Source organism: Echinops telfairi, unplaced genomic scaffold (genome assembly GCF_000313985.2).
Source record: "Echinops telfairi isolate 266 unplaced genomic scaffold, ASM31398v2 ScPeMD7_443;HRSCAF=831, whole genome shotgun sequence".
Taxonomy (NCBI): Eukaryota; Metazoa; Chordata; class Mammalia; order Afrosoricida; family Tenrecidae; genus Echinops; species Echinops telfairi.
Window position 1 is genome coordinate 70736931 of NW_022104341.1, and position 14185 is coordinate 70751115.

Below are 14185 nucleotides of genomic sequence, written 5' to 3' on the forward strand. Positions count from 1 at the left end.
GGCCCAATGTCCTTCTGCTACCTTAATACTAAACCTATAAATGTAGGCTCATAGATCTATTTCCCCATCCTCATATAAATATATTTGCATATGTACATGCTTATGAATGAGGACGGTGAGACTTTCCCTGGCTTATTTGGTCATGTTGTCAGAAGGGACTAGTTTCTAGAGAAATACCTCATTCTTGGTAACGTAAACCAAAACAGGTTTCTGAGACTGTAACTGTTTACCAGAAGAGAAAGTCCAGCCTTTCTCCTGAGGGTCCATTGCTGGTTTCAAACACAACCATGCAGACTGCAGCCCAAGAGGTAACCACGGCACCATCTGCGGCTCCTTCCTGGTAAAGGAGAGAGTCTATTCAGCCGAGAGAATGCTGAAGAGGGTTCACCTCCAGGAGCTGGATTGACACAGTGGCTGCAACAATGGGCTCAGGCTTAATAACGATTGTAAGGATGGCGAAGGACCAGCCGGTATTTCTTTTTTTATGGTCATCAGGAGTCAGCGGCAACTTCTTGACACCTAACAAGAGTACACGTCTTAAAAAAGCCAGCAAACTAGTTGTGGGGACAGGCAAATACCTATGAATTTTTAGACTGAATGGGAAAGCACGAGGAGAGTTAATGTTTCCCCTGGCTTCCTTTTGTCCCAGTATTCTGTTGGCATGGACCCATTTGCTCCCTCTATGTTCAAAGGTACTTCAGATCAAGGGGTGAAAAGGGGTACTTTCAAAAGAAATGAATAGCACATCCTCTGCCTAAAAACGGTGAAATAATGACAACATAAGTGAACACAAGTCATTCAAAGCTTGATGATAAGAGTTTAGATACAACACCAGAAATACAATCCATTTTTAAAGTTGGAAAATGGGCTTTAATTAAAATAAAAAGGTTATACCCCATGAAAAACACACTGGGAGAAACTATATGCAAAAATGTCTGATAAAAAACATATTAAAAAATACAATGAACTTTTAATTTCAATGATTTGAAAAACAAACACCTCGGTTGAAAATGAGGGACGCGATCTCAGCAGACTCCTCTCCAAAGAACGAATGTAAAGGGAAGAAAATCTTATAAAAAAGGTGATCAGTACCATTGACCTAGAAGGAGGTATTGCAAATTAAAATAACAACGAGATACCACTATAAACCTGTTGGCTTAAAATAATGACAATACCAATTGCTGCCAAGGATAAAGAGAAGTAAAACTCTCATTCATTGCTGGTGGGGAAGCGAAATGGCATAGTCACTTTGGGAGAGAGTTTGGTTGCTACTCATAAAGCTAAATATAGTCTTACCATATGAAACACCGTATTTCAAGGTATCTCCCAAATGGATTTGAAAACCCATATCTAAACAAAAAGGTGGAACACTAATGTTTTTAGCAAAGTTAGTCATGATTGCCCAAGCTGGAAAGAAGTCAAGAATGTTTCCTAGTAAGTGAAAGGGTAAGCAAACTGTGGTGCAATTATACAATGACTAATATCCCATACCCCATAAAGAGGCATCCAGTCACCAAGTGGTATAGATAAACCTTTTTTTGGGGGTGGGGTATAGATAAATCTTTAGTATTAAAGATTAGTATTATTAGTATTAAAGATATTGCTAAATGAAATAAGTCAGTAGGCAAATGCTACATACAGTATGATTTCAATTATATGACATTCTGGAAAAGGTACCACTATGTTGTTGCTGTTGTTGGTAGGTGTTATCTACTTGTTTCTGACTCATCAATAATGTAGTATGTGTTAGTCTGGGTAGACTACAGAGACAAATTCATAGACATACATATGTGTATAAGAAAGAGCTTTATCGATAAGAGCAGTTGAATATTGAGAAAATACCCCAGCCCAGCCCAGATCAAGTCCATAAGTCTGATATTAGCCTATATGTCTGATACCAATTTATAAAGTCCTCTTCAGATTCACGAAACACATGCAATGACGCTGAATGCAGGAGGATCACAGGCCAGTGTGTGGTAAATATAGATCCAGTACCCATTTAAGCATCTCAGTGCTGGCAGGGGTCTCCACGTGGCTGTTCCAGCTCAGAGCACGAGCGTAGCTCCATGTGTCTCGTCAGCAGAGAAGGTGTGTCTCCCTCCTCCAGGGAGGCAATTCAGGAATTCCTAGAATTCTCAGGAGAAGGCCACGCCCACACAGGGGCCTCATTGGTTATATCTTGATGGGCAGGCCAGACTCCACCCCTTCTCTCAAATTGACGCGAGATTACGTATCTACCACAAGGCAGAGCAGAATGAGATAGCGCCTGGTCCGGTGGCAGTCTTATAATTGTTTGAGCCCATTGTTGCAGCCACTGTTGCAAACCTTTCGCTCTCGGGTCGAAGACCTTTCTCTTTTTCTCAACTGCCCTACTTTACGAAGCATGATGACTTTCTTTCTCCAGGCACTGGTCTCTCCTGACAACGTGTCCAAAGTGTGTGACACCAAATGGCCCCATCCTTGCCACCAAGGAGCATTCTGGCTGTACTTCTTCCAAGACAGATTTGTTTGTTCTTCTGGCAGTCCATGGTACTTTCAGTGTTCTTCTCCAGCACCACAGCTCCAATGCATCAATTCTTCTTTGGTCTTCTTTGTTTCCAGTCCAATGTTCCATGCAAATGAGGGGATTGGAAATCCTATGGCTTATGTCAGGCACACCTTAGTCCTCAAAATATCACCCTTGCTCTTCAATACTCTAAAGAAGTATTGTGCGGCAGATTGACCTCATGCAACTAGTCTTTCAGGCCCTTGACTGCTGCTTCCATGAGCATTGCTGTGGATCCAAGCAAGACACAATCCTCGACAACATCAGCCTTGCTCCATTTGCCATGATGTTACTTAACAGTTGGTCCAGGTGTGAGGATTGTGATCTTTTTGACATCGAGTCCTAATCCATATTGAAGGCGGACATGTTTTATCTTCATCAGCAAGTGCTTCAAGTCCTCCTCGCTTTCAGTAAGTGAGGTTGTGTCAGCCTCCCTTCAATCCTGATGCCACATTATTTTCACATAATCCAGCTTCTTTGATTAATGGCTCCGAATGCAGATTGAATAAATGTGGTGAGAAGATACCACCTCATTGCACACCTTTCTGGATGTACAACCATACAGCACTCCTTTGTTCTGTTTGAACAACTGCTTCTTGATTCATGTACAGTTTCCACATGAGTACAACCAAGTGTTTTGCGATTCCCATTCTTCTCAGGCCTGTTATTTAATATGATCTACACAGTCAAATGCTTTTGTACAGTCAATAAAACACAAATTATCTTCTTTTTGATATTCTCTACTTTGAGCCAAGATCCATTTGACAGAAGTCATTCTATTGCTTGTTTCATGTCCTCTTCTGAATCTCGCTTGAACTTCTTGCAAGTTCCCTGTCAATCGACTACTGCAACTGTTGTTGGGTGATCTTCAGTTTTGACAGTGCTTCAAAGCTATGGATAAGGTTTCCAGCAGCTTCTTCCTCCAAAGTGGGGAGTTGAATCCTTCTTTATTGTCTGTTCTTAGTCTGGAAGCTCTGCTGAAACGTGTTCATTTTGGGTAACCCTGCTGTCATTTGAAATACCGGTGACAAAGCAACACACAGGACATCACAGTATGCCTAACTGACAGAGGAGGGTGGATGATATTTATCAGTAAAACTCCAAGAAAGACCCTCACTGCCTTCCAGTTGATACTGACTCCCTGTGACCCCGTGGGACAGGGTAGCACTGCCCTTGCACATTTTGGAGACCACAATTCTTTTCTTTTTTAACCACAATTCTTTATGGGAGTAGAAAGGTCTATCTTTCTCCTGTGGAGCAGCTGGTAGTGTTGAGCTACTGACCTTGTGGCAAACAGCTCAACTTGTAGCAGGTTACGAATATTAAGGACACAGTTCTTTGGTCTGAAGTATCTCTTCTCAGCCATGCTGGTGAGCATGTCTCTCTCTGGTCCTTGGTCTCTCAGCCACCCAGTCTCTTGGCCTCTGTCCTGCTTGGGCAAGTATTACAAAACCCCTTCAGCACTGATAAATGCGCAAAGGTCACTCCACTCTGCAAGTCAGCTTCCTGCCAAAGGCAATCAGATGTACTCATTCTGTGAGCTGGCGAGTCCTCAGCTCTGTCTCCTGGTCTTGGCTGTACTGCTCTGTTCTGTCTCATAGCCTCAGCAGTGCCCTTCCTCTGCCTTGCCATGTAGGGATCCCACCTCACTCCTGGTTCTTTTTTCTAGGCAGTTGTTCAATCCTCTAGTCTTGCTTCTGAAATGGTTCACTTTATGTCTAGTGAATTGGGAAGCTCACCGCTCTCCTGTATTAGAGTTCTGCAAACCCTGTTTGCATGGTTCTACTTCATCGTTTGGTGGGAATCAGAAAGACGATGGATAGAAGGTGTACCAAGTAATGTCGTTTCACTCCAGGTGGTTCCCGGGAACCTGAAGCAAATGGGAAATAGGAAAGGATTGAATAGTGTGTTGAATAGCTGAATGTGTGGTGTGAGCACAGAGGATAGTTTATGTTTGGATGCCCTCGAGTCCGTTCTAGCCCATAGCGACCTTATGTACCACAGAGGGAAACACTGCCCAGTCCTTTGCCGTTCTCACAATTGTTCATATGCGTGAGCCCATTATTGCAGCCACTGGGTCAATCCATGTCATTGAAGGCCTTCCTATTTTTTGCTGCCCCTCTACTTTACCAAGTGTGCTTCTGTATGGTACTATAATTGTGGATACATGCTATTATGCATTTGTTAGAACATACAGAACTTTAGGGGACAGGACGAGCCTTAATGCATATAAACTTAAAAATAAAATTAGTTAGGTGGCCAAGGTAGGCTAACATGTTGAGTAAAAGGTGTTAAAGCAATCCCATTATACTACAAATGGATGAAACGACCTTAACGTGCTAAGCTCCATAACATTGGAAATCTAGATTCTGTAAGATCAAAGGAAATGAAACTACACTGAAGTATTGTATTCTAGTTGCTCACGTCATTGCTGCGGAGGTCTAGGTTGATGATTCTCATACTATTCAGCACATATCCTGGAACTGGAATAGTTGAGCTAATGGGCGGCTGGTGGTAGAAGCCAGGTTTCTCACTACTGCAGCGGGACTGCACAGACAAAGAAGAAGGAGGCTAGACTAATTCACATGACAATGGATTCGTGTGGGAGACATCAATGTAAACTCGGGATTAGCCTAAGAGAACCAGATGGTGACATACAGAAATATTTGTAGGTAAGCGTGCATGCTCTGTTGGCTGAGAGAGTTTAGAAGCAACCATTTCATGAGCAATGAATACATCTAGTCCCCAGATCCTGGTCTCTAATATCATTCTGCAATGAAATGCTCTTGGGAGAAATGGCTGAATCCAGGAATAGGGCTGAATACGCACAACATGAGCTTAGATCACCTTGACATGCTAGCAACAAAACACAGCAACAGGCAATGTTAGGGGTCTGTCAAAGGGACATGGGGAGCCAACTGAAAGAGCTTCCGATGCATGCACAAAGCCGGAACAATTTGAATAACATGGTAAGATTAGGTCTACACATTTGCAGTGCAACAGAATTCCAAATGATCAGCTCTTCAGGAGCAGGCGCACCCTTACATCCTTGGTTTAATGTGGCACAAACTAGCACTTCTGCCCAGAGGGTACAGTATGGAAGGGAGCCTGCAGAGACACCTGGCAGATATCACCTTCACCAGGTAATAAAAGCCAGCGTTAACAGTGCTATCCACCAACCAAATCCATGGCTCACAAGTCAGTTCGGACTCATAGAGAGCCTATCGAGGGTTTCTGAGGCTCCAAATATTTATGAGCGCAAACAGCCTCAGATTTCTTCCATGGAGTAGATAGTTGGTGGGTTTGAACCCCCAACTTCGCGGTGGCTAGGTGTCTAACACCTGACAGAGCCATCAGGGTTCCTTCAGATGTCAACACCGCTTTCAGAAAGGTTAAGAAACAATTGCTTCACATTTTGATATTCTTGTCGTAATAAAATTTCTATGACATCATAGCAATACTTTTTTTTCCTTGTTAAAATTTCATTTTACTGGGGGCTCTTACAGCTCTTATAACCATCCATACATTATTGTATCCAGCACATTTGTACATATGTTGCCATCATCATTTTGAAAACATTTTCTTTCTACTTGAGTCCTTGGCATCAGCTCCTCTTTTCCCCCCTCCCCCTCCCCACCCTTCCACCCCCGTGGACCCTTAATAATTTATAAATTATTTTAATTTTCATATTTTTTACACTGACCTCTGTCTCTTTTCACCCACGCTTGTGACTATACCACCCGTTCTTTCCCATCCTCATAGACAGAAATAGAGGGATAAGGAAAACTGAGGCCAGAAAAGGCTTAGCTAGCAGAGGGGTGTGTGTGCGTGTGTGTACACAGAGTGGGAGGAGTTGGCAGGAGACCGGGATGTGAAACAGGATTTGAACCCAGGAAATTTGGCTCCAGCGCTATCTCCATTAGGCTACCTGCCCAGAAATACGATAGGCCCTGTGACCACTGACATTGTCAGCAATGTTTCCAAGCCGATGGAATGTGTGGCGTGAGCATAATTTCTGTAGCACCAAGAAGAGGCTGAGTTTCTTGTCTGGGTTGGCGTGGTAGAAAACAGAGATGGTGGATGAAGGAGCTCGAGACAATTCAGTTCACCCAAAGGTGTCTCAGAGAAAGACCCAGTGTTCGACTTGCACAAACCCAGTTTTGGCAAACCCTTGGCAGGTCAGTCCTACTCTGACCCACCTGGGGAAGCCATGAGTCAGAGTGGACTTCGTGGGACTCTCAAAGACCAGGCAAGAGTTGATGCTGTTTACTTGCATCTCTGAGGATCAGGGAAGAGAGGGGTGTGTGTGTGTGTGTAGCGCCTAGCTGATCCCTACAATAATAGGATAACACTCTTATTATTACTGCTTGTTAGCCTCTTCCTGCCCAACTATCTACTCAGCTTCCACTGAAATGCCCGAGAGGCTCCTTCAAGCTGGGTCACTTCCTCAGGGGAAACAGGATGTCTTCCCCAAGCCTGGGCCATGTCTCCCGGGAGGTGGGGTGGGAAGAGGCTGTCTAATTGGTTACACGAAGCTAGGCACCAGAGAGGAAGTAACGTTTCCGGGAGTTGAGGAAACTGCCATTTCCTCCTTCAGCAGGAAGCGGCCTCGGCTATTCTCAGCACTGTAGCCATTTGGTCCAATCATGGCCTGGCAGGGTCTCTGGTTTGCTGTTTGCAGTTTCAGAACCTCTCAGTCAAAATAAACTGGTCCTTAGGTCTCTGGGGCACCGCTATTGTCACGAAAGAGAGGGAGAAGCCAGAGGCCTGGCTGTAGCACCAAGGCACAGGAACCCCCCGAAAATATCAGGTGGCCCAGGCTGGTCTCGGCCGTGGTGCCTCATTAAAGCAGCATCATGGTAGGAGCACTGTGAAGAACGCACACCAGGAGATTCAGCGATGGCTTCTCAGACAGCCAGTCTCCACCTTGAGGGACTTCGGACTGAGGTGGATGAGGAAGAGACCCACCCACGGGCCCTTGAGTCCCTTCTGACCCCTAGGCACCGGGGAGGCTTTCCAAGGCTGTAAATCATTGAGGAGTAGGCACCTCCATGGTTCGTTCTCTCTCAGAGGGGTTGATGGGTTTGAACTGCTGACTTTGTGAGTAGCACCTAATGCATACCCCACAGCACTACTCAGGTTCCTGGGCGGGGGCGGGCAGGTAGTTGAAACTTTAATCATATTTGTAGATCAGTTTCAATCAGCCAGCATGATTAGGTTAAAAACAAACAAAAAAAGAATTGAAAAAGGGGTCATAAAGACGTGGTTCGGAGCTGAACTTCACCGTCTTTGTTCCTTTGGGAAGGGCCCGCCAGTGGCAAACCTTGTTTTCCAGGTTGCATAATGGCTTTGGGCACAACATCGGCAAAATCACAAACTTCCAGAGCTGCTCTGAAACCAGCTTCGCTTCCCCTTCTTCCCCTGGTTCTTTATTTCCTCCACAGAACTTAATTAAACCCCTGCTGCCTGACCTTCATGCTTGTCAGGGGAGCCAGCCCCTAACAAATCATCACAGGCCAGGGAGGCACATTGTACAGCGATAATACATAAAGATTACAGTAAAGTCATGGAGAATAAGAGAGCTAGGAGAGAGAGTGAAATGAAGGAGTCAGACACATCCCATGGTAGCATGCTCACTCAGCCCTGCTTGGTGGTCCACGTGGGGATGTAGAAGGTGGAGGGTACGAGAGAGCAATTTATTTCTAGCCAAGGCTTGTGTATCTTTTGGGGGCCTGCAAGCCCCCTGATTACAGGTAAAGACATATGTCACAGGAAGGGGTTGTAGTATAGGTAATACAGTAATGAGAGGGGGAAATCTAAGGGCACACACACAATAGGAAGGGAAGGGATTGGGATACGCACATGACAAGATGGGTGAATCCTAGATTCAGGATGGCAGCCTAACTTTGGACGTCACTGAGCAGGTTTGACCAGATCTAAGCTCTCGAGGGAAACAATCACTCTCCTATCAATAGGGTGTGATCCCCACCGACAGTGGACCCGACAGTAGTCTGATTGCTCTAGTTGGCTGGAAGCCTTCAGGGAGAATATCTCTAAGCATCTGAACTCTCACCATGTGCTGGCAAACAGCCTCTTGGGTTAGGCGTGTCTGGGGGAAACAAAGCTGGGGGAAAGTCGGGATCCCACACATGCTGAGGATGCAACAGGGAGCAATTGAAGTTTACATTCACCGGAGAAAAGCAGACAACAAGCAAGAACACACAGACTCATGAGCTCGTGTTCTACTGGGTTGTGATAGATGCTACAAGGGAGCTAAACATATGTCCTGACAGATAGTGGCTAGGGGTGGAAGCATTCCTGAGATGGGCAGGTAATATGTGAGTAGAGGCCTAACAGAGGGGACCAAGCCAGCGTTTAAAGGGGTGAACTTTAAGTGGGAGGGGGATGAGGGCAAGCATTTACTTACTTCCTGTGTGTTTACTGGCGGATTCAAATACTAGAAATGGACTGCCCGGGTGGCACCCATGGCTATGTGCCAGACTAGGAGCTGAATGGCTGGCCTGTGGTTCAAACCCACCCAGCTGCCCCTTGGGGATTGCTTCTGGCAGGTCACAGCCTTGGACACCCCATGGAGCAGCTGTTCCCAGACACACTCGGGGTTGCCACGAGATGGAATTGACTGGAAGCAAGGAACAAGAGAGATGGAAGATGGGAAGGTACAGCAGAGAGTCAGTCGAGACGTCTGGCCTCCTAGAGCTTGTCCTCCGGCAGTGGGAGACAGAGAAGAATAAACAAATCCATGAATAAAATCAGTTAGTATAAGCACGCTCAGAGATTTAAGACAAAGGTTGGTCCGTGGTGGAGTCACGGGGGGACGGCAAGTGCAACTGGCCGGAGGCCAAAGGTGCTGGCTGGTCAGATAAACAGGAATAAAATGTTCCTCTGACCCCCACCCCCCCAGCCTCCATGGATGTTTCCCCCTGTTCCACAGGCCACCCCATGAGTCACATTCATTGATGCCCAAATCACAATCGCTCTGGACAGCCCTGAGTCCCTCCCAACTTCCTCGTGGCCAGTCTAATTCATTGCACCGAGTCTCCTTCTCAGGGGAGGTTACACAGTCTTGTAACCTCAGCATTCCACGGCTGCTACTCCCCAGGGTGGGATCTGGGACTTAGACACACGTCCTCCTGTTCATAACTGCCACCCGTCCCTGCTGGTGGCTCCCCTGAGGATACTGATGGGGAGCTGAATGTCTAACAGAACTGATGTCCGGCCTCACCCTGGTGGTGTGATGCTGAAGCACACGGTTATTAACTTAAAAGTTGGGGGCCCATACCCACAGAGGGCCTCCGGGGGAGTAAAGACCCCATCATCTGCTCCCGTGAAGATCACAGTGTCGGGAACTTGGGGCGGCAATGCTGCTCGGGCCGTGGGGTGGCTGTGGCTCAACCACACACAATAGCAACCAGAGCAGGCCAGCTGACTTGCTGAGTGATGGTTCTGGCTCCAGCAGAGGAGACAGCAGGGCCCCTGCCTGAAGGAGGCAGTGATGCACTGAAGGGAGATTAGGCTCATTTGTTCAAAAAAAGTAAAAGAAGGAAAAAAAATATATAGACTGCCTTGTTCTAGATCAATGCCAGCAGCTGCCAGTAGCGGGGTAAGTGAAGGTGACTAGAGTCCTACACTCACCACTCATTGATCTAAGAACTTAGTGGACCTTTAGCACAACGATAAGGTGGCCTGGCTGAGGTTCAAAGTGGATCTGAGTTACCCAGGAGTCTTTCTGTGGCCAGTTACAGGAGCCGGATGGAGTGAGTTTAAACAAGCAAGAGGATGGATGGGTTGACCATCACGGACAGGTTGACAGGTAGAGCCGTCAGGGCTTCAGCTTTGCGTCTTTGGGATTCCCGTGGCTCTGACCTCCTCCTGGAAGCCGAACCCTTCCCCAGGTCACATGGTGGCTCCCAGCAGGCACAGCGACTGAGGTTTTCATTCACATCCCCCCACCCTCCGAAGACATTCATTCCTGAATTTGTCACACGGCTTCTTAGCACACCCCACCCAGTCTACGACCTCCATACCAATTCCTGTAGCAAGGCTAATGGGATTCCTGGATGGACTAATGGGGTGTGTCTGGGAGCAAGGGTGGATTCTATTGAAACCACCAGCCGATGGGGCTGTGGTGGAGAAGTGGGTTGTTGGGAACCGGCCACGGTGCCCATTACACTGAGAAGATTTCAAGCAGGAGGTTGATAGGATCTAATTCCATTACTCAAAGCCACTCTGGCTGCCTAGGGAGGACGGGAGGAGGGGAAAGAAGACACCGGGAGAGAGGACAGGGGCTGGGCCCCAGGGGAAGCAAGGAAGACAAGAGAACACGGTTGATTTGAATCCATTAACGATTACTTCGCAGCAGAGTCGCAATGGGAAGCCCCTGAATTTCCCTGCACGCTATTCTGCAAATCTCTGGGATGGTCATAGAGCCTCAGTCAGGGCTCTCAGCCAGTGACCTGAAGGTGGATGGACACTGCAGAAGAAGCCCCCTCTGTCAAGACCACATCCGAGGAAACAGGAGCAGAGGTCAATGCAATGACAATGGGCTTGGCTTTTACTAGGGTTCTGTGACTTCTAGTCACAGCATCAGAGACAAGGCAGGCTGGCCTTGGTAGCATCGGGCTGTTCATGGGAAGGTTGGCAACTCAAATTCATCAGTTGATCTGAGTGGGAAAGACGAGGCTGACGGCTGTGGTAGAGATTTACAATCTCAGAAGCATTGTGGGAGAGCTTAACTCTGTCCTACAGGGTCACCGTGAGTAAGGATTGCCAGTAGTAATGGTTTTATCACATTGTAAATCTTTAATAAATGGCATCATTATTAATGCCCAATCTCCTTTGTATGACATATACAAGCACCGTGAGATTCCAGGCTCAACCATGGGGACAAGGAATGGGAGGTTTCATTTGCTGACAGTGGTCTTCCCATCACAGGCAGGGGTGTTCCAAAGGAGAGATCCTTATCCTTCAGCCAGTTCTCAAACTTCTCTTTTGTTCCCAGGGAATTTTGTCCCTGGTCCTATCAGTCAGTGTGCTAACCTGGAGCTGCACAAAGACAGTGTGTCATGTTTCCAGTCCTCAAATATTGACAACAGCATAACAGTGTACAAGCCAGCTTGCTCAAATTCCTGGGAGTTTTCTATTGAATTGGGGACCAAGGTGGTGGTTTGGCTGTTCCGCCAAAGCCCGTGTCCTGAGCCTAGGAAAAGCCCGTGTTCATCGCGGTCACTCCAAAATAACTTCACCGAAACCCATGGGTTGTGTGTCTTCCTGAAGAATAATAATTTTGGTGGAAAGGGGGAACCGATTACAAGGATCTACATATAACTTCCTCCCTGGAGGACAGACAACAGAAAAGTGGGTGAAGGGAGACATCGGACAGGGCAAGATATGACAAAATAATAATTTATAAATTATCAAGGGTTCACGAGGGAGGGGGGAGCGGGGAAGGGAAGGGAAAAAATGAGGAGCTGATGCCAGGGGTTTAAGTGGAGAACAAATGTTTTGAGAATGATGAGGGCAATGAATGTACAAATGTGCTTTACACAATGAATGCTTGTATGGATTGTGATAAGAGCTGTATGAGCCCCTAATAAAATGATAAAAAGAAAGAAAAAAAAGAATAATAATTTTTACATGATAGAAGTAGAGCCATGGTCTTCACAGGGAGTTAGGAATTTCTGGCAGAAATTTGAGTTCACACCAGGTGAAAGGGCTGTAGTACATGCTGGGGTGGGAATGGGGACGGGGGGTTGTGGGGGGAGGAATGAGATAGGGGTTGAAACTGAGTGCTGGGAGGGGAATACACCATTCAGGGAGGATTCATTGGGTATTTTATTGAATTTCAACTGAGATGGGTGGTGGCGGGGATGGGTGTCGTGAGTCTGAGGATTCATTGATTGGGTTTTACTCGCTCCCATTCATTAGCTATGAGAGTGGTGACGCTGCTGGTGTTTGAAATACCTGACCCAGCTCTCGGCATCATAAGCACGTGCAAGCTGCCACAGTATGACAAACTGACAGACAAGTGGTGGATTTACTGCTTATCATATTTGATTCAAGAGCCAGAGATGTCTACTAAATATAAAAACATTTAAGGAAGTTGATGATATTCATGGGAGGTCCTGCTAATAACCAATATATCTTTTTGGCAAATTGTTCACTTTCCCTTTGTTAAATTCCTGCCCATGGTTCATCTCTGAGATGTAACCAGGTCAATTGCCTGGAAGCGCCCCTGTGTACCTCCCTCACTGTCAGAATGAAGAGCACCTTTCCTCCACTGATCATCGTCTGGCTACCGTGTTTTCCTGCTCACCTGGAAGCCTCTTGATGGCGTACACTGTAGTCATCATGGCTGTAGGCCCGTACTTAGCTTGTGGTAGGACACTCATTAACTGTGGCATGAAGGAATGTAAGAGGATCGCAGTAGTCACCAGGGTAAACTGCGTTTGCTCGGCGGCGTGTGTGAGGATGAGATGAAGGCTCAGCTGGCTCCCAGCGAGTCATGCTCTCTGCGCTTCTTCAGGACACGCTTGTTTCTCTTCTAGCTTTGTTTGCTCCTCTCTCCTCCCCCAAGCACTGAGACGCCCCGCTTTCTCCCCATGCATGTGTTCTTCCTTCGCTGTTCTCTGGGTCCTTTTGCAAAAATTACATGTTCCTCCGAGCCTGGCTTTAATCATCACAGCCTTGAGTCTTCATCGCATTCTCTGCCGTATCTCAAACCAGTGCTTACAGGACCCTCTTACTCTCAGACGAAATGGTATAATTTTCATAAACATGGGCCATTTCCTCCTTGAATAAATGTCAGATACTAAACCACCACTTAACAAGACACACCAGAAATACAGAATGCCCGGACAAAGACTGTTGACAATAGTATGTTTTTTTCCCCTTCCCCTTTCGTGCAACTATGAAATGGCTCTCTCAAAATATTCCCAATGCTTTATTTACTTCGGCTTTGGGTTTATTTTGGGATGAACTTTCCTGAAACTGAGTCTTAGGATGTGATTCTTATTCTTGTCACATCCCAAGGCTTGTTTTTGACTGGTTTGAATGGGCTTTGGCTCTTCCAGGGAACCCCTGGTGCTGAGGAAGAGGCTGGGCCAGAGGAGGTCAACTCCCCCAGGCAGGACAAAGACAGAGATGACAAACTGTCAACGTGAGTGGAAATATTCCCTCAGGAAAGTCTCCTCCACAGGAGAACTACTGTGGACAAATGGACAGGGCAGACGCAACCCCAGTTTAGGCCTTATCAGGGCCTGATGTCTCATAGTTTCCAACATCTGAGTGATTTGGATTTGGGAGGAATTCAGATTTCAAATGATTAAAGCCACCAGTCCTGGGAATTTTCTTATTTTAGGAAATTCTAGTGGTGAGACATGCTGGGATCTCAGAGCAGGCGGGGCCCGGAGGGAGGAGGTCCACACAGATGATGGGAATGGGGCTGTGGGAGCGGGCCAATAGGTGCAAGGGAGCATCATGTGGCACAGATTTGTCTTGTCCTCCTGACACCCCGAATCTCAGTTCCCTCACTGGAAAAATGGGGGCTGCGATCATGCCTGTCCACAGGGTGGTCCTGAGATTTCACTTGGAGAATATCATGCATGGCGCCCCTAAAGAGCT

The 14185-nt window shown here is 46.7% G+C and overlaps 1 pseudogene; it reads right to left on the reverse strand.

Moving 5' to 3' along the window:
• LOC101648736 overlaps positions 1-12915 on the reverse strand; it is a 67900-nt pseudogene extending 54985 nt beyond the window's left edge.
• Between the last annotated feature and the right edge of the window lie 1270 nt (positions 12916-14185).